This window comes from Prionailurus bengalensis, chromosome A1 (assembly GCF_016509475.1).
Source record: "Prionailurus bengalensis isolate Pbe53 chromosome A1, Fcat_Pben_1.1_paternal_pri, whole genome shotgun sequence".
Taxonomy (NCBI): Eukaryota; Metazoa; Chordata; class Mammalia; order Carnivora; family Felidae; genus Prionailurus; species Prionailurus bengalensis.
Window position 1 is genome coordinate 78,771,811 of NC_057343.1, and position 6,000 is coordinate 78,777,810.

Below are 6,000 nucleotides of genomic sequence, written 5' to 3' on the forward strand. Positions count from 1 at the left end.
TGTTTTACATTCTGTTGCATGCTAAAAGTCATCAACAGTTGGGTCTGTTCAGAGAATAGACCAGTTACCTTGTTAAGGACAAGGGAGGGAAAGACATTTTTTGAATACCTACAAGTGTTCAGACCCGAGTGTAGAGCATGCTAGTGACCATTGAAGCCCCACAACAAACCTTTGAGTAATTTGCTCAGGAATAATTTACTCTTTAGGAGCACTTCCAAAAAAATTGGCTGTCAATCAAAAATTAGAAATATTACGCAGCAAACCACACTTTCCCCAAAATATTTGTTTTTCTGTAGGAAAAGCTAGAAGTTAGCCTTGAAATACTTCTCATTCCCTTTTTTTCAGCGCTTGATAGATAATAGATAACCAAAGCTCAAAAAATAGGGGAGTTCTCTTCCTTGTGTACTGAAATAGATACTTTGGAAACTGATTCTTTTTCCAGTCCGATTTCTTTTGCATCTTAACCACCATTGCCCTGAAATGATTTCACAGTAGGTAGGTCTTCTGTTGAATGCTTGTGACATGCCAGGGACTGTCCTGACTCCTTTTTGTTCTTTATTCCTGATCACTGACTAGTTTGTAGAACTGGTTTCCAACTTCACTGATCTCACTCCTTGATCTTTGTCCTGTTCTAACTTGCCAAAACAACACACCTTTCCCTCACAAAGGGCACTTAGTGACTGCCATCTCTCTTTAGAGTCAGACTTCTTGGTCCCTTGCGTCCTTCACAAAGTAAACTTAGCCATGTTCCAAAAGGTGGCGACTCTTTCAGGAGTCCGACTCCTTTCTCTTCTATGTAGTTGAACATGCCAGGGGCTTTCACCTTTAAATCGAATGCCGTTTCACCTCGTTAGGCTTTCACACCCATAACCCAAATTCCTGGTAGTTCTAGGAATAGTTTCTCCTTTCTGTAGAGCAGTTGCCCTCACTACCTTTTATGGTTTGATACTTCGTTATATTCACTTCAGTTCTTTGTTACTCACTGTCTGATTTCCCTTTTGTATGTCTTTCTTCTGCAATAAACCAAGACCTGACAGGCTGCAGTGTGATTTCTTTGTGTCTGACCTAGCACCTAGCACCATGCTGAGCCCTTTCTGGTGCTTAGTAGGTGTCCCATGTGGAATGTGTTCACCAAAGTTAGCCCACATTTTTCCTTCTCTAAGAACGAAGATGCACGAATATTTTGTATTTCTTTAAGGTTTAGACAAAACTTGTAAGGGAAAGGAAACACACCCACACACACATACGTAGCCGGTGATTAAAGTAGAAACATCAGAAGTTGCCCGGGTGATTAAATCACCCTTCAGAGGGGGAAGAAAAAGCAATAATTATGCAGGACGCATGCCACTTGCAGGCCGTAACTTAAGCTGAGCAGAGGAGGGAGACAAAGGTGAAAATTCACTTAAAAAGAGACAAGGAGCAGGGAGGTGGGTATGGAACAGAGAAGAGATGTGATCACTAAGCCTGGCAGTGACTAGTAGAAGTGATATAGGGTAAGACAAGAAGGACCACAAAGCTAGCAGGCATGCTGGCAGAAAGCCAAAGAACCCCTTGTCTTGAGATTTCTACTCTGGTTGGTAGTGATTATGCCCCAGTTTTGTTATCTTCCATTATAATCATGTACCTGTAGTTCCCTATAAACATTTTTTATCATGATCCCTATTATTATTTTTTAAACCAATAAGATATGCATCTCATGTGGCATATTGGTATGTTTGTGGCCTTTATTCCCAGGACATGTTCCCTGGGGTATAAGTGAGTTCAAGGCTCCTCTAGAGACCCTGCAAGCCTCTAAACCCAGAACAGACTGGGTTTGGGAGAGGGAAGCTCAAAATCTCTGGAGACCATTGGTAAACAATTGTAGCAGTTCTCCCATTGCCTTGGACACAGAGTTGGCATCCAAGAAATACCGGGTGAATGAAAAATATCCCGTGGAAATAGCAAGTACTCCAATTACAATGATACTGATGGAAAATGGATGTAAATACCTCTGCACTCCAGAGACATCTGCAAGAGCAGGCCTCAAAAGGCTGCACTACGCATTACAGGGTTCATCTAAGTATTGAAGTTAGGGTGATTATGAAGGTCATGGGGCCAGTGTAAGTGACATTTTCATCATTGAAACAGAGAAAGGTTAGCTTGCGTAACATACTGTGTTTACTAGAATACCAAGTAGTTGGGCTAGGTGGCTAATAATGCTTTACACTGTCTTTCCATTAAAAGAAATATAAATTCTTGAGGGGCAATTTAAACATTTTCATATACTCTTGACGAATTGTAGGTTCTAGACCATCATCCTACAGGTCCTACTAGAACTGTCCCATGAAGACCAGTTTTCTCAGGTCAACCTCATATTTGGCATATGTATATTGCATATCTTAATTATTTGTCTTTAATTTTTCAAGGGGGAGCTAATCCAAAATACAAACCATTTGTGTTCTAATAGTGTCATGTGTTTCCCTTATTTGAATGATTGTTGCTTAGAGCCTAAAATTTAAGAAAATAGATATTTTTTAAAATTTTTTTAACGTTTATTTATCTTTGAGACAGAGACAGAGCATGAACGGGGGAAGGTCAGAGAGAGGGAGACACAGAATCAGAAACAGGCTCCAGGCTCTGAGCTGTCAGCACAGAGCCTGACGCGGGGCTCGAACTCACATACTGCGAGATTGTGACCTGAGCCAAAGTCGGCCGCTCAACCGACTGAGCCACCCAGGCGCCCCAAGAAAATAGATATTAATGGGGAGTAACTCACTGCCCTTTAATTCTTATTGTTAGTAGAACTGGAGGAGAAGAAAGGATGAGGGGCCAATCTACCTGAGAAATAGGTCATTTTAGCGAAGGGTGTTCTTATCTTATCCTGAGCTTTGGGAGAATGCAAAGGAGTGATGATCCTGGCATGTGAAAAAAGTGCAGGCCTAGATTATAATGGGGCACAGAAAATAGCCCTCTTTTTTACTTCCCTCAAGATTAAAGAGCCCTGTGGCATCTTGTTGGATTCCCCTTTCGTGCTTAAACTTCTCACTTCTTCCTCTGGAGACATTAGTCTTTCAATTCTCGTCCCACCCCCACTTGTTCATTCTCTACCCACCCTTTCATTATGTCATTCTTGTTGTTTTCAACAATTCGAAGCTTACAGAAAAGGTAAAGGTAAGGTAAAAACTTTTAAGGAAGCATTTGAAAGTAAATTCCCCAGGGAATGCCCCATCCTCTCTGAATACTTCAACGTGTTTTTAGTGAACATTCTCCTGCATGTATACTGGTAATGCAACCTATAAAACCAGGAAACTAACACAAGTCCATTACTTCACCTACTTCTCAGATCTCATTCATATTTGGCCAGTTATTCCAATATCATTTGTGGGAAAAGGGTCTCCTTATTGAGTGTAGGTGCAGAACCCCTCAACAGAATACTGTCAAACCGAATCCAGCAAAATAGAAAAGGATTACGGACCCTGATCAAGACCATGTGATCCTTATCATAGGAATGTAAGATTGGTTTAGAACCTGAGTTAATGCTATACATTAGTCAGCTTGGGCTGCTTCAACAGAATACCACAGACTGGTGGTTTAAACAACAGACATTTATTTTCTCACAGTTCTGGAAGGTAGAGGTTCATGATCAAGGAGCCAGCAAATTTGATTTCTGGAAAGAGCTCTCTTACTGGCTTGTAGATGGTCTTCTTGATGTGTCCTACATGGCCTTTCGTCTGTGGGTTGATGTAAAGAGATCTCTTCCTTTTCTTATGAGGATCCCAGCTATCAAGTTAGGGTACCACGATTATGACCATATTTAACTTTATCCCTTTAAAGGCCATATCTCCCAAAGCAGTCACACTGAGGGTTAGGGCTTCAACATAGGAGTTTCTGGAGGACACAATTCAGTCCCTGATACCATATGAACAGGAAAAAGCATTTGACAACATCCAACACACTTTCTTCATGAAAAACACTCAACAAACTAGGAATTGAAGGAAAATTAAGCTCATAATGAACATTTATAAAATGCAGCTAACATTGTATTTCAAGGTAAAAGACTGAAAGCCTTCCTCCTTAAGATCAGGAACAAGACAGGGGCGCCTGGGTGGCGCAGTCGGTTAAGCGTCCGACTTCAGCCAGGTCACGATCTCGCGGTGCGTGAGTTCGAGCCCCGCGTCAGGCTCTGGGCTGATGGCTCAGAGCCTGGAGCCTGTTTCCGATTCTGTGTCTCCCTCTCTCTCTGCCCCTCCCCTGTTCATGCTCTGTCTCTCTCTGTCCCAAAAATAAATAAACATTGAAAAAAAAAAAGTATCCAGATCAGAAGGGAAGACGTAGAACTATACTTGTAGATGAAATGATTTGTATACAGAAAATCCTAAGGAATCCACTAAAATCAGAAGTAATAAATGAGTTCATTGAGGTTTCAGGATTCAAGATTAAGGTGCACAAATATTTATATCTATGTACCATTAATAAATAGCCCAAACATGACAGTGTTGTGGGTTGAATTGTGTACCCCCCCAAACGGATTTTTGACAAAAATGCCAAGACAGTTCATTATAGAAAGGACAATCTTTTCAACAGATGGTGATGCGTCAACTGGATGTTCACATGCAAATGAATAATTTGGATTCCTACACCACACTGTACAAAAAGTAACTCCAAATGGAACAAAGACCTAGAAGAAAATGTAGCCACAATCTTTGTGACCTTGGTTAGATTAGGCAATGGTTTCTTAGGTATGACACCAAAACAAGCAGCAAAAGAGAAAAAAAAAAAGGTAAATTGAGCTTGCTAAAATTTTTTTAAAATGTGCCTTGGGGCGCCTGGGTGGCTCAGTCGGTTGAGCATCCTACTTCAGCTCAGGTCACGATCTCGCGGTCCGTGAGTTCGAGCCCCGCATCGGGCTCTGGGTTGATGGCTCAGAGCCTGGAGCCTGTTTCTGATTATGTGTCTCCCTCTCTCTCTCTGCCCCTCCCCCGTTCATGCTCTGTCTCTCTCTGTCTCAAAAATAAATAAAACGTTAAAAAAAAATTTTTTTTTTTAAAATGTGCCTCAAAGAACATTATCAAGAGAGTGAGAAAAATAACCTACACAATGACAGAAAATATGTAGGCATCACATATCTGATAAGGGACTTGTTTCTAGAATATGCAAACATTACAACACAACAATATAAACACAACCCAATTTAAAAATGGACAAAAGGATTTGAATACATTCTCCAAAGAAGATACACATGTGGCCAATAAGCACGTAAAAAGATACTCAATGTCATTAGTAATAAGGGCAGTGTGAATCAAAACCACAATGAGATAGCTCTTCACACCCACAAGGATGGATATAATCAAAAAGAAAACAGTAAGTGTCAGCGAGAATGTGGAGAAAGTTTCAACACTTACATTGCTTGTGGTTATGTAAGAGGGAGGAGACATTTTGGAAAACAGTCTAGCAGTTCATATAATGTTAAAAATGGAGTTAACACATGACCCAGGACTTCTACTCTTGGGTATATATCCAAGAGAACTGAAAATCTGGTCACAAAAAACTTGATTGTGCACAATTATTCATAGCAGCATTATTCATAATAGCAAAAAAAGTGGAACCAATCCAAATGTCCATTAAGTAATGGTTGAATAAACAAAATGTCATGTGCCCATACATGAATGTAATGTTATTCTGCAATAAAAAAAAATGAAATACTACTAGATGCTAAAACATGAATGAACCTTGAAAACATTATACAAAGTGAAAGAAGCCAGTCACAAAAGACTGTGTATAGCTGGCCCTTGGACAACACAGGTTTGAACTGCGCAGATCCACTTACACACGGATCTTTTAAATAGAAATACAGTATGTATTTTTCTCTTATGATTTTCTTAACACCTAGTTTCCTCTAGCTTTATTATAAGCATACGGTGTATAATACATATACAAAGTATACTTCAATCAACTGTTATTGGTAAGGCTTTTTGGTCAGCAGTAGGCTATCAGTAGTTAAGTTTTGGGGGAGTCACAAGT